This window comes from Hypanus sabinus, chromosome 12, assembly GCF_030144855.1.
Source record: "Hypanus sabinus isolate sHypSab1 chromosome 12, sHypSab1.hap1, whole genome shotgun sequence".
Lineage (NCBI taxonomy): Eukaryota > Metazoa > Chordata > Chondrichthyes > Myliobatiformes > Dasyatidae > Hypanus > Hypanus sabinus.
In genome coordinates, this window is record NC_082717.1 from 3,095,835 (window position 1) to 3,111,405 (window position 15,571).

At 53.8% G+C, this 15,571-nt stretch overlaps 1 protein-coding gene across 1 annotated transcript in view; it reads left to right on the top strand.

The window, feature by feature from the left end:
- Nucleotides 1-739: 739 nt before the first annotated feature.
- LOC132402430 (stathmin-4-like) overlaps nt 740-15,571 on the top strand; it is a 261,142-nt gene continuing 246,310 nt past the window's right edge. The window contains exon 1 of the mRNA XM_059985285.1: nt 740-768. The gene's annotated coding sequence lies outside the window, so the exon portion shown is untranslated. The remainder of the gene's footprint in view (nt 769-15,571) is intronic.

Consider the following 15,571-nt stretch of genomic DNA (forward strand, 5'->3'; position numbering starts at 1 on the left):
TTTGCTAGAGTGGGAGAGTCTAGGACCAGAGGACACAGATAGAGTGGATGTGGAGAGGATGTTTCCTAGAGTGGGAGAGTGTAGGACCAGAGGACACAGATAGAGTGGATGTGGAGAGGATGTTTCCTATAGTGGGGGAGTCTAGGACCAGAGGACACAGATAGAGTGGATGTGGAGAGGATGTTTCCTATAGTGGGGGAGTCTTATCATCACCAATGATGGAATGGCAGAGCAGGCTCAATGGGCTGAATGGCCTCATGGCCAATGAGTCCTATGTCTTGTGGTCTTAACCGATGAACTCTAGTTTTAGTTTCACCCAAGCTCAGTGGAAAAAACCTGCTTGCTTTTGCCCTATCTATACCCCTCATAATTTTGTATGCCTCTGTCAAATCTCCTCTCATTCTCCTGGGCTGGAAGGAATCAAGTCCTAACCTATTTAACCTTCCCCTGTAACTCAGGCCCTCAAGTCCCGACATTGAGCTCCTGCAGAGGGAAACCATGCAGTAGTGATCTGGCCGAGGGCCCCCGATTGACCCCAGCACCTCCACCCCTCGTGCCTTTCCCTACCTTTTCCCCCGAGGCAGTGGGAAAGAGCCTGGTCTCAGAGGGTTAATTGCTTCCACCGCTGGCTCCGATCCCACCGGCCAATCAGAGCTCTCACCAGCGTCTTCCAATCAGGGGGCGGCGATTGATGTCATGCGAGGAGCCGGAGGCAGGCGGCTGGTCCAGACGCGTCAGTTTCTGCTGCTCCGGAGGCAGACACCTGCGGTAAGTGGGCACAAGGCAAACACGGGCGAGTCCGGCTGCGAATCCGCCGGGAAGCGCAGACAGCCTCTACTATTACCATGATTTTGCGAGGGATGTGTGTGTGACTGCGACAGATTGCCCACACCAATTTACGGCGATATCATGTTGTTTCCCTGTTTCTTCGGTGTTTTGATGAAATATTTCCCGAATGTTTTTTGAAAAGAATATTGTCGTCAGTGTATGAATGGACTGAGATTATCAGCACCGTGTTACGTCAATATCACCTCGGCAGTCTTGCTTTTGGCCTGTGATTTGATTAAATCGCTTGTATGCTGTCTGTTTTAAAATGAATACTAGACATACAATCAATGTATAAAAGGTATCTTGTGTGTTGATATTTATTGTGTTTGTATCATCGTCTTCTACATCTTATTCCGTGTTTTTGTGCTGCATCAGATCCAGGGTAACAATTATTTTGTTCTCCTTTACACTGTGTACTGGAAATGGCGTTAAACAATCTTGAGAATTTTGTTGTCAGTGAATGAACGGTTTGAACAAAGAAACTTGATTTATTTCCCCTCTGATAGTCAGTTCCCGGAGTGTTGCGGGGATAGATGCGGGTACTGGGTATGAAGTGTAAGCAGCGCTAATGGCTGTTGTGGGCAGGTGCCGGTCTGTACCGCTCCCTCGGCGATCTGTCGGAGTCAGGTTTATATCACTGACATTCCATGTTTTCTGTCAGCAGTACTGTGCACGACATAAAATTACTGTGAGTTACAATCAGAAATATTTAAAAATACTGCAAAAAGAGAGTGAAATAGTGAGTGAGTGTTCCTGGCTCAGAAACCCTCCGGGGGCGGGGCGGGGGTGTTGCTGCAGCTGTCCGTCTGTTTCATGAAAAACACGGTGCCTGGTATGATCTTCGAACTGGGTTGTGTCTCGATGGAATCGGGGAGCTGGACAAGTGAGACGAGAAGCAGGGCGTGGTATGAGCCATTCTCATAGGAGTGTGTGTGTGTGAGAGACTGGGTGTGTCCGTGTGTGTGTGTGACTGGTGTGTCCGTGTGTCTGTGTCCGTGTGTGTGTGTCTGTGTTTACGCGTCCCTGTCTGTCTGTGTCCGTGGGTGTGTCTGTGCCGTGTGCGTGTCTGTGTTTACGCGTCCTGGTCTGTCTGTGTCCGTGTGCGTATGCGTGTGTCTGTGTTTACGCGTCCCTGTCTATCTGTCCGTGGGTGTGTCCGTGTGTGTCTGTGTCTGTGTCCGTGTGAGGTCTGTGTTTACGCGTCCCAGTCTGTCTGTGTCCGTGTGTCTGTGTTTACGCTTCCCGGTCTGTCAGTATCCGTGTGTCTGTGTCCATGTCCGTGTCCGTGTCTGTGTTTACGCGTCCCGGTCTGTCTGTGTCCGTGTATCTGTGTCTGTGTCCGTTTGCGTATATGTGTTTACGCGTCCCTGTGTCTGTCTGGACGTGGGTGTGTCCGTCTGTGTCTGTGTCTGTGTCCATGTGGGTGTCTGTGTTTACGAGACCCTGTCGAGGTGCCCTGCAGATTCCGATTCATTTCTTTGTCGCGCAAACACGGGAACTTGCAGTGAAATGCGAGTTTCGCGTGAACGAAGGATGTGCTGCGGGCAGTGTGACCACATTCTGGTACCAGTGAAGTGAAAATTCCCACCACGCCTTACCCAGCCTCACAACAGGGCAGTACCGTGACGGGTTTTCCCTTTCAGCTGTCTGCATTCAGGGGTCCGCCACTGCAACGCTCTGCCCAGCAGCGTCCGAGAAAGAAATTAACCGGGTTTCTCAACATTAGAGAAGTTGGGAGTCTTTACAAGGAGACGTGCCGAGGCTGACTGGCAGCCATCACTCCCACCATGGACAGGCAGGAGAGGCACAGAAATCATCTGGTGTCTGTGCGTGAGAGTGTGCCGGCCGCACAGCCTGGGACCACTCCCCGATGTCCAGGACGAGCAGGTTCAAGTTCCAGGGCGTCAACATCTCTGAGGATTTGAAAAGCTCACTGCAGTGGCTCGATTTCTTTGGGAGTTGGAGCGGATTTGGTACGTCACATAAAACACTCGCAAATATCTACAGAAATTTGGAGCGCATTCCAGCCGGTAGCACAGCGGATGTCCTCACCATACCAGGATCGATATAAGCTGCAGTCTGTACTGAGGTCTCTCAGCTCCATCGGGGACAATAGACGCCCCAACATCCCGGACATCTTCACAGAGCGATGCTGCAAAAAGGCGGCATCCGAGATCCTGGACATGCCCTCACCCCACTATTACCATCGGGGAGGAGGTACAGGACATTCCCTCTCTTCACTGTTCCCACCGGGGAGGAGGTACTGGATATTCCCTCTCCTCACTGTTCCCATCGGGGAGGAGGTACTGGACACTCCCTCTCCTCACTGTTCCCATCGGGGAGGAGGTACAGGACATTCCCTCTCCTCACTGTTCCCATCGGGGAGGAGGTACTGGATATTCCCTCTCCTCACTGTTCCCATCGGGGAGGAGCTACAGGACATTCCCTCTCCTCACTGTTCCCATCGGGGAGGAGGTACTGGATATTCCCTCTCCTCTGTTCCCATCGGGGAGGAGGTACTGGATATTCCCTCTCCTCACTGTTCCCATCGGGGAGGAGGTACTGGATATTCCCTCTCCTCACTGTTCCCATCGGGGAGGAGGTACAGGACACTCCCTCTCCTCACTGTTCCCATCGGGGAGGAGGTACTGGATATTCCCTCTCCTCACTGTTCCCATCGGGGAGGAGGTACAGGACATTCCCACTCTTCACTGTTCCCATCGGGGAGGAGGTACAGGACATTCCCACTCCTCACTGTTCCCATCGGGGAGGAGGTACAGGACTCCCTCACCTCACTATTACCATCGGGGAGGAGGTACAGGACACACCCTCTCCTCACTGTTCCCATCGGGGAGGAGGTACAGGACATTCCCACTCCTCACTGTTCCCATCGGGGAGGAGGTACAAGACATTCCCTCTCCTCACTGTTCCCATCGGGGAAGAGGTACAGGACATTCCCTCTCCTCACTGTTCCCATCGGGGAGGAGGTACAGGACATTCCCTCTCCTCACTGTTCCCATCGGGGAGGAGGTACTGGATATTCCCTCTCCTCACTGTTCCCATCGGGGAGGAGGTACTGGATATTCCCTCTCCTCACTGTTCCCATCGGGGAGGAGGTACTGGATATTCCCTCTCCTCACTGTTCCCATCGGGGAGGAGGTACTGGATATTCCCTCTCCTCACTGTTCCCATCGGGGAGGAGGTACTGGATATTCCCTCTCCTCACTGTTCCCATCGGGGAGGAGGTACTGGATATTCCCTCTCCTCACTGTTCCCATCGGGGAGGAGGTACAGGACATGCCCTCACCCCACTATTACCATCGGGGAGGAGGTACAGGACATTCCCTCTCCTCACTGTTCCCATCGGGGAGGAGGTACAGGACATTCCCTCTCCTCACTGTTCCCATCGGGGAGGAGGTACTGGATATTCCCTCTCCTCACTGTTCCCATCGGGGAGGAGGTACTGGACACTCCCTCTCCTCACTGTTCCCATCGGGGAGGAGGTACAGGACATTCCCTCTCCTCACTGTTCCCATTGGGGAGGAGGTACTGGATATTCCCTCTCCTCACTGTTCCCATCGGGGAGGAGGTACAGGACATTCCCTCTCCTCACTGTTCTCATCGGGGAGGAGGTACTGGATATTCCCTCTCCTCACTGTTCCCATCGGGGAGGAGGTACTGGATATTCCCTCTCCTCACTGTTCCCATCGGGGAGGAGGTACTGGATATTCCCTCTCCTCACTGTTCCCATTGGGGAGGAGGTACAGGACACTCCCTCTCCTCACTGTTCCCATCGGGGAGGAGGTACTGGATATTCCCTCTCCTCACTGTTCCCATCGGGGAGGAGGTACAGGACATTCCCACTCCTCACTGTTCCCATCGGGGAGGAGGTACAGGACATTCTCACTCCTCACTGTTCCCATCGGGGAGGAGGTACAGGACATTCCCTCACCTCACTATTACCATCGGGGAGGAGGTACAGGACACACCCTTTCCTCACTGTTCCCATCGGGGAGGAGGTACAGGACATTCCCACTCCTCACTGTTCCCATCGGGGAGGAGGTACAAGACATTACCTCTCCTCACTGTTCCCATCGGGGAGGAGGTACAGGACATTCCCTCTCCTCACTGTTCCCATCGGGGAGGAGGTACAGGACATTCCCTCTCCTCACTGTTCCCATCGGGGAGGAGGTACTGGATATTCCCTCTCCTCACTGTTCCCATCGGGGAGGAGGTACTGGATATTCCCTCTCCTCACTGTTCCCATCGGGGAGGAGGTACTGGATATTCCCTCTCCTCACTGTTCCCATCGGGGAGGTACAGGACATTCCCTCTCCTCACTGTTCCCATCGGGAAGGAGGTACAGGACATTCCCTCTCCTCACTGTTCTTATCGGGGAGGAGGTACTGGATATTCCCTCTCCTCACTGTTCCCATCGGGGAGGAGGTACTGGATATTCCCTCTCCTCACTGTTCCCATCGGGGAGGAGGTACAGGACACTCCCTCTCCTCACTGTTCCCATCGGGGAGGAGGTACTGGATATTCCCTCTCCTCACTGTTCCCATCGGGGAGGAGGTACAGGACATTCCCACTCCTCACTGTTCCCATCGGGGAGGAGGTACAGGACATTCCCACTCCTCACTGTTCCCATCGGGGAGGAGGTACAGGACATTCCCTCACCTCACTATTACCATCGGGGAGGAGGTACAGGACACACCCTCTCCTCACTGTTCCCATCGGGGAGGAGGTACAAGACATTCCCTCTCCTCACTGTTCCCATCGGGGAGGAGGTACAGGACACCCCCTCTCCTCACTGTTCCCATCGGGGAGGAGGTAAAGGACATTCCCTCTCCTCACTGTTCCTATCGGGGAGGAGGTACAGGACACCTTCTCCTCACTGTTCCCATCGGGGAGGAGGTACAGGACATTCCCTCTCCTCACTGATCCCATCGGGGAGGAGGTACAGGACACTCCCCATCCTCACTGTTCCCATCGGGGAGGAGGTACAGGACACGCCCTCTCCTCACTGTTCCCCTCGGGGAGGAGGTACAGGACATTCCCTCTCCTCACTGTTCCCATCGGGGAGGAGGTACAGGACATTGCCTCTCCTCACTGTTCCCATCGGGGAGGAGGTACAGGACATTCCCTCTCCTCACTGATCCCATCGGAGAGGAGGTACAGGACATTCCCTCTCCTCACTGTTCCCATCGGGGAGGAGGTACAGGACATTCCCTCTCCTCACTGTTCCCATCGGGGAGGAGGTACAGGACACACCCTCTCCTCACTGTTCCCATCGGGGAGGAGGTACAGGACACCATCTCCACACTGTTCCCATCGGGGAGGAGGTACAGGACACTCCCCATCCTCACTGTTCCCATCGGGGAGGAGGTAAAGAACACCCCCACTCCACACTGTTCCCATCGGGGAGGAGGTACAGGACACTCCCTCTCCTCACTGTTCCCATCGGGGAGGTGGTACAGGACACTCCCTCTCCTCACTGTTCCCATCGGGGAGGAGGTACAGGACATTCCCTCTCCTCACTGTTCCCATCGGGGAGGAGGTACAGGACACACCCTCTCCTCACTGTTCCCATCGGGGAGGAGGTACAGGACACTCCCTCTCCTCACTGTTACCATCGGGGAGGAGGTACAGGACACTCCCTCTCCTCACTGTTCCCATTGGGGAGGAGGTACAGGACACCCTCTCCTCACTGATCCCATCGGGGAGGAGGTACAGGACACTTCCTCTCCTCACTGTTCCCATCGGGGAGGAGGTACAGGACATTCCCTCTCATCACTGTTCCCATCAGGGAGGGGGTACAGGACACTCGCTCTCCTCACTGATCCCATCGGGGAGGACGTACAGGACACTCCCTCTCCTCACTGTTCCCATCGGGGAGGAGGTACAGGACACACCCTCTCCTCACTGTTCCCATCGGGGAGGAGGTACAGGACATTCCCTCTCCTTTACTGATCCCATCGGGGAGGAGGTACAGGACATTCCCTCTCCTCACTGTTCCCATCGGGGAGGGGGTACAGGACACACCCTCTCCTCACTGTTCCCATCGGGGAGGAGGTACAGGACATTCCCTCTCCTCACTGTTCCCATCGGGGAAGAGGTACAGGACATTCCCTCTCCTTTAGTGTTCCCATCGGGGAGGATGTACAGGACATTCCCTCACCTCACTGTTCCCATCGGGGAGCAGGTACAGGACATTCCCTCTCCTTTACTGTTCCCTTCGGGGAGGAGGTACAGGACATTCCCTCACCTCACTGTTCCCATCGGGGAGGAGGTACAGGACATTCCCTCTCCTTTACTGTTCCCATCGGGGAGGAGGTACAGGACATTCCCTCTACTCACTGTTCCCATCGGGGAGGAGGTACTGGGCATTCCCTCTCCTCACTGATCCCATCGGGGAGGAGGTACAGGACATTCCCTCTACTCACTGTTCCCATCAGGGAGGAGGTACAGGCCACCCTCTCCCCACTGTTCCCATCGGGGAGGAGGTACAGGACACTCCCTCTCCTCACTGATCCCATCGGGGAGGAGGTACAGGACATTCCCTCACCTCACTGTTCCCATCGGGGAGGAGGTACAGGACATTCCCTCTCCTTTACTGATCCCATCGGGGAGGAGGTACAGGACATTCCCTCTCCTCACTGTTCCCATCGGGGAGCAGGTACAGGACATTCCCTCACCTCACTGTTACCATCGGGGAGGAGGTACAGGACATTCCCTCTCCTTTACTGTTCCCATTGGGGAGGAGGTACAGGACATTCCCTCTCCTCACTGTTCCCATCGGGGAGGAGGTACAGGACAAACCCTCTCCTCACCGTTCCCATCGGGGAGGAGGTACTGGACATTCCCTCTCCTCACTGTTCCAATCGGGGAGGATGTACAGGACAAACCCTCTCCTCACTGTTCCCATCGGGGAGGAGGTACAGGACATTCCCTCACCTCACTGATCCCATCGGGGAGGAGGTACAGGACACTCGCTCTCCTCACTGTTCCCATCGGGGAGGAGGTACAGGACACTCCCTCCTCACTGTTCCCATCGGGGAGGACACACCCTCTCCTCACTGTTCCCATCAGGGAGGAGGTACAGGACATTCCCTCTCCTCACTGTTCCCATCGGGGAAGAGGTACAGGACATTCCCTCTCCTTTAGTGTTCCCATCGGGGAGGATGTACAGGACATTCCCTCACCTCACTGTTCCCATCGGGGAGCAGGTACAGGACATTCCCTCTCCTTTACTGTTCCCATCGGGGAGGAGGTACAGGACATTCCCTCACCTCACTGTTCCCATCGGGGAGGAGGTACAGGACATTCCCTCTCCTTTACTGTTCCCATCGGGGAGGAGGTACAGGACACGCCCTCTCCTCACTGTTCCCATCGGGGAGGAGGTACAGGACATTCCCTCTACTGTTCCCATTGGGGAGGAGGTACAGGACATTCCCTCTACTCACTGTTCCCATCGGGGAGGAGGTACTGGGCATTCCCTCTCCTCACTGATCCCATCGGGGAGGAGGTACAGGACATTCCCTCTACTCACTGTTCCCATCAGGGAGGAGGTACAGGCCACCCTCTCCCCACTGTTCCCATCGGGGAGGAGGTACAGGACACTCCCTCTCCTCACTGATCCCATCGGGGAGGAGGTACAGGACACTCCCTCTCCTCACTGTTCCCATCGGGGAGGAGGTACAGGACACTCCCTCTCCTCACTGTTCCCATCGGGGAGGAGGTACAGGACATTCCCTCTCCTCACTGATCCCATCGGGGAGGAGGTACAGGACACTCCCTCTCCTCACTGTTCCCATTGGGGAGGAGGTACCGGACACTCGCTCTCCTCATTGTTCCCATCGGGGAGGAGGTACAGGACATTCCCTCTCCTCATTGTTCCCATCGGGGAGGAGGTACAGGACATTCCCTCTCCTCACTGTTCCCATTGGGGAGGAGGTACAGGACGTCCTCTCCTCATTGTTCCCATCGGGGAGGAGGTACAGGACATTCCCTCTCCTCACTGTTCCCATCGGGGAGGAGGTACAGGACACTCGATCTCCTCACTGTTCCCATCGGGGAGGAGGTACAGGACACACCCTCTCCTCACTGATCCCATCGGAGAGGAGGTACAGGACAGTCGCTCCCCTCACTGTTCCCATCGGGGAGGAGGTACTGGACATTCCCTTTCCTCACTGTTCCCATCGGGGAGGAGGTACAGGACACGTCCTCTCCTCACTGATCCCATCGGGGAGGAGGTACAGGACATTCCCTCTACTCACTGTTCCCATCAGGGAGGAGGTACAGGACATTCCCTCTCCTCACCGTTCCCATCGGGGAGGAGGTACAGGACACGTCCTCTCCTCACTGATCCCATCGGGGAGGAGGTACAGGACATTCCCTCCCCTCACCGTTCCCATCGGGGAGGAGGTACTGGACATTCCCTCTCCTCACTGTTCCCATCGGGGAGGAGGTACAGGACATTCCCTCTCCTCACTGTTCCCATCGGGGAGGAGGTACAGGACATTCCCTCTCCTCACTGTTCCCATTGGGGAGGACACACCCTCTCCTCACTGTTCCCATCGGTGAGGAGGTACAGGACATTCCCTCTCCTCACTGTTCCCATCTGGGAGGAGGTACAGGATAGTGACGCTCCTCACTGTTCCCATTGGGGAGGAGGGACAGGACATTCCCTACCCTCACTGTTCCCATCGGGGAGGAGGTACAGGACATTCCCTCTCCTCACTGTTCCCATCGGGGAGGAGGTACAGGACACACCCACTCCTCAGTGTGCCTATTGGGGAAGAGGTACAGAACATTCCCTCTCCTTTAGTGTTCCCATCGGGGAGGATGTACAGGACATTCCCTCACCTCACTGTTCCCATCGGGGAGGAGGTACAGGACATTCCCTCACCTCACTGTTCCCATCGGGGAGCAGGTACAGGACATTCCCTCTCCTTTACTGTTCCCATCGGGGAGGAGGTACAGGACATTCCCTCTCCTCACTGTTCCCATCGGGGAGGAGCTTCAGGACATTCCCTCTCCTTTAGTGTTCCCATCGGGGAGGATGTACAGGACATTCCCTCACCTCACTGTTCCCATCGGGGTGCAGGTACAGGACATTCCCTCTCCTTTACTGTTCCCATCGGGGAGGAGGTACAGGACATTCCCTCACCTCACTGTTCCCATCGGGGAGGAGGTACAGGACATTCCCTCACCTCACTGTTCCCATCGGGGAGGAGGTACAGGACATTCCCTCTACTGTTCCCATTGGGGAGGAGGTACAGGACATTCCCTCTCCTCACTGTTCCCATCGGGGAGGAGGTACAGGACAAACCCTCTTCTCACCGTTCCCATCGGGGAGGAGCTACAGGACAAACCCTCTCCTCACTGTTCCCATCGGGGAGGAGATACAGGACATTCCCTCCTCACTGTTCCCATCGGGGAGGAGGTACAGGACACTCCCTCCTCACTGTCCCCATCGGGGAGGAGGTACAGGACATTCCCTCTCCTCACTGTTCCCATCGGGGAGGAGGTAGAGGACAGTCCCGCTCCTCACTGTTCCCATCGGGGAGGAGGTAGAGGACACACCCTCCCCTCAGTGTTCCCATCCGGTAGTAGGTACAGGACACTCCCTCTCCTCACTGTTCCAATCGGGGAGGAGGTACAGGACACACCCTCCCCTCAGTGTTCCCATCGGGGAGGAGGTACAGGACATTCCCTCTCCTCACTGTTCCCGTCGGGGAGGAGGTACAGGACATTCCCTCTCCTCACTGTTCCCATCGGGGAGGAGGTATAGGACACGTCCTCTCCTCACCTGTTCCCATCGGGGAGGAGGTACAGGACATTCCCTCTCCTCACTGATCCCATAGGGGAGGAGGTATAGGACACGTCCTCTCCTCACCTGTTCCCATCGGGGAGGAGGTACTGGACATTCCCTCTCCTCACAGTTCCCATCGGGGAGGGTGTACAGGTTCCTGAACTCAACGCTTCAGAAACAGGTTCTTCTTCTCCGCCGTCACTACCTTTTCCCTATTCTGCTCTCATTTTGTTCTGATGCAGCAGTTTCACATTTCACAGAAATTCTCGCTGATCAGAGAGGCGTCTTCCAATGCTGACTTGCCGCTGATCCTGCGCCGGTTTGGCTGGGTATCACTGTGCAGAGACTGGGCGCTGTCCGTCACGGCGCGGGGGTGTCTAATTTGCGGCTCCTTTTCTGGTTCTCTGCCTCACCCAGGCGATGTTCAGTAACGTCCCGGTGCAGCTGACGGAAAGACCTGATTAATTCCTGTCGGCATGACCGTTGTTAATTAATACTCGTCACACTCAAAAGATTGACGCATCCTAACAGCAGACGAACAGCAGAGCTGCCCAGGCAATGGTTGTCTCTCTGCGCTATCCCGTCACCCTCTCCCAGGACAGGTAATGACGGGTTGGACACAGAGTAAATCTCCCTCCACACTGTCCTGACTCCCTCTTCCAGGACGGAGCCATTGGGGTTGGACACAACAATGTTGTCCCGAACTGTCCTGTCAGGTTGTTCGAGGTGAGATACGCTACTGGTTCCTTTTCTGAACCGAGCAAACCTTCGTTATTTCTTTATTTAACATGGAACATTGAACCCTGCAGGAACAGGCCTTTCGGCCCACAATTTTGTGCTGACCCAATCAAATTCGTTCTCAAGTGGCCAACTAAACTACTCCCTTCTGCCTGCACAATGTCCATTCCCTTCCAGTTTCCTCTCATTCATGTGACTATCTAAACATCTCTTAAAAGCCCCTGATGTATCTGCCTCTACCACCACCCCAGGCAGGGCATTTACCAGTACCCACCACTCTCTGTGTTCAAGAAAACCTGCCCCTCAGTCTCGTTTTGAACTTACTCCTCTCCTACTACTGCTCTGCTCTGCTCCGACTGAAGCCGGACCCAAGGGTTTGTGAACTCAGAGCTCCCTTGGCTGCTGTCCTCAGCTGCAGAAGACACCAACTGCTCCCAGAGATGCTGGGGAGCCGATATCAACTGCTGTGACTGATGCCCTGCTCTGTGCCCTACCCCACCGATCCAGCCCCTGTGTTACAGTCAGCATCTCCCTGTCTTTCACTGAATTGCACACCACAGGAACAGACCTTTTGGCCCATCGGATCCCTACTAGTCCCATTCTATAGCAGTTGTACCCATCTCTACTGGTCCCATTCTATAGCAGTTGTACCCATCTCTACTGGTCCCATTCTATAGCAGTTGTACCCATCCCTGCTGGTCCCATTCTATAGCAGTTGTACCCATCCCTACTGGTCCCATTCTATAGCAGTTGTACCCATCTCTGCTGGTCCCATTCTATAGCAGTTGTACCCATCTCTACTGGTCCCATTCTATAGCAGTTGTACCCATCTCTGCTGGTCCCATTCTATAGCAGTTGTACCCATCTCTGCTGGTCCCATTCTATAGCAGTTGTACCCATCTCTACTGGTCCCATTCTATAGCAGTTGTACCCATCTCTACTGGTCCCATTCTATAGCAGTTGTACCCATCCCTACTGGTCCCATTCTATAGCAGTTGTACCCATCTCTGCTGGTCCCATTCTATAGCAGTTGTACCCATCTCTGCTGGTCCCATTCTATAGCAGTTGTACCCATCTCTGCTGGTCCCATTCTATAGCAGTTGTACCCATCTCTGCTGGTCCCATTCTATAGCAGTTGTACCCATCTCTGCTGGTCCCATTCTATAGCAGTTGTACCCATCTCTGCTGGTCCCATTCTATAGCAGTTGTACCCATCTCTGCTGGTCCCATTCTATAGCAGTTGTACCCATCTCTGCTGGTCCCATTCTATAGCAGTTGTACTCATCTCTGCTGGTCCCATTCTATAGCAGTTGTACCCATCTCTGCTGGTCCCATTCTATAGCAGTTGTACCCATCTCTACTGGTCCCATTCTATAGCAGTTGTACCCATCTCTGCTGGTCCCATTCTATAGCAGTTGTACCCATCTCTGCTAGTCCCCGTCTCTGCTAATCCCATTAAATAGCAGTTGTTACATAGCCTTGGTGATTCAAGTCAGAGAACACTACAGCACAGAAAGAGGCCCTTCGACTCATCGAGTCTATGCTGATCTATTATTCTGCCAAATCCCATCAACCTGGACCATTGCCCTTCAAACCTCTTCCATCCATGTTCCTATCCAAACATTTCTTAAATGTTGTAATTGATCACATGCTGGCCACCTCCACTGGTTCTCTGTTCCACACTCCCATCACCCTCTGAGTGAAAAAGTTCATCCTCATGTTCCCCTTAAACACTTCATCTTTCACCCTTAACGCATGACTTCTGCTTGTGGTCCCACCCAGCTTTAGTGGAAAAAGCCAGTTTGCGTTCACCCTATCTATACCACTCGGAATTTTGGATACCTCATTCCCCTACGTTCCATGGAAAAACATCCTAACCTTTAACTAGGTGTTGATCCAGATGCTGCCCCACCACCATCTCAGGTAATGTGCCCAAATTCCAATCTCCCTCTAGGAACAAAGATAAACTTTACCTGTTACATCGAAACAGACAGTGAAACGTGCTGTTCAAATCAGATCACTGAGGGGAGCCACGCTTGCAGCACTGACACAGTATGCCCACAACGTCCTAACCCTAACGGGTACAGGAGGGAAATGGAGAAGCTAGGGAAGCCGACACTGTCACAATGACGGGAGAACACAGGAATCAAACCCTGATCAGTGATCGCTAACTGACATGTTTAAATTCACCATGGACGGCCACAAGCCTGGCGGCGAAAGGTGGAGGGTTGGCAACCTCATCACGTACAAACATCAAAACCCAGAGTTACAGACACCCGGAGATCTCATCCCTGGGAGAGGAAAGACCTTCGCCTGGGAGGCGTCTGAAATCAAAAGCCACTGTACCGATCAGCCTCGGACGGGGGGCCCTGGGGAACTGTCCCAGTGGTCAACATCGTAGTCGTGGCGATGGGATTAAGAAGAGCTGCTACACTTCCTGAGGTCCCCTCCAACCATTTTCATCAGCTGTGGTGTTAGGAAAAGGCCCATTATCTCTCCCCTTGTAACTGTCTACATCTGTATCACCTCAGCGTCCTCCATCCCAAGGAAAACGACCCCACCCTGTCCAATCTCCCCACTTCACTGGAGCGTTCTAACCCTTCTGCACCCTCTCCTCTCCATTCACCTCCTTCCATAAGACATAGATGCAGAATTAGGCCATTCAGCCCATAGAGTCTGCTCTGCCACTCCATCATGGCTGACTCAGTGGCCCTATCTTCTCCATTCTCCAACCTTCTCCCCATAACCTTTGTCACCCTTACTAATCAAGAACCTATTGAACTCTGCTTTAATATACCCAATGGCTTGGTCCCCACAGCCATCATGCCAATGAATTCGCCATCCTCTGGCTAAAGAAATTCCTCCTCATTTCTGCTCTGAGGCTGTGTCCTCCAGTCTGAGACACCCCCTTTATAGGAAACATGCTCTCCACTTCCAGTCTGCCTAGGCTTTGCAATGTTTGATAGGTTTCTAATCTTCAGTGAGCCATCAAATGCTCCTCACACATTAACCCTTCCATTCCTGGAATAATAATCCTGAGGTGTGTGAGGTGATAACTTTGAGGACGTATCATCAATATTGCACATGATGAATGGTGGTATGCAATGGAGTGTTGAGCAGAGTGACCTTGCGGCACCTGACCAGGACTCTCTGAAGGTAGTCTTAGCAGATGTGTATGTGCTGAGGAGCTGGTGCAGAGGGAAGAATTTCAGATGTCTGATCCTAGGGAAGGTATGACCTGTACGAAAGAGACCGATTTCCTTGTGGACAGGCTTGCTGGAGCTGTTGGGGAGGATGTAAGTTAATTTGGCAGAGGATGGGAACCAGAGTGATAAATCAAAGGATGGGCCAGTTGGTGGAAAGGTAGATGCAGTGTGCAGAGAGACTGTGAGGAAGGATAGACAGTGGAAAGAGCAAAATTGCAGTCAGTGGGATGTCGGTGTGACCAGGAACAATTCCCTACATAATATGTGGACAGACGGACTGAAGAAGGGAAGCTCCTATCCCACTGCTATTATAATGTTCACTTGGTACAAGGTGGACTATCTACCGCATTATGAAGTTGCACCCCATTGTCTGCCTGCAGTGCTCTCTCTCTGTGACCATCACACTTTGTGTATTTACTCATTGAGACATACAGCAGAGAGCAGGCCCCTACGGCCCAACAAGCTGCACTGCCCGGCAATCCTAGCCTAGTCACGGGACCATTTACAAAGACTGATTAACCATCTAACTGGTACCTCTTTGAACTGTTGGAGGAAACCAGAGCACCTGGAGGAAATCCACGCAGTCACTGGGAGAATGTAGAAACTCCTCGGAGGCAACACCAGTACTGAATGCTGATCTCCAGGAGGCCCTGATCCGTAATACTGTCCTCCTACCTTTCCCCACCACCGAGACAGCCTGGGGGTCAGGACAGTCACCCTGTCATTGGTCGCCTTCTTCACTGAACCCAATGGAGTGGCCTCACTCAGTGACTGTCTGAAATCCCAGACCATCAGGCTCAAGGACAGGGTCTACCCTCCTCTTATATGATTATTGAACATTCTAGAACATAGAAGAATGCAGCCTATGCAGAGGCCCTTTGGCCCACAATATTGTGCTGAATCAATTCAATTAGTAATAAGACCATAAGACATAAGAGCAGAATGAAGCCATTCAGCCCATCAAGTCTGCTCTGCCAGATCC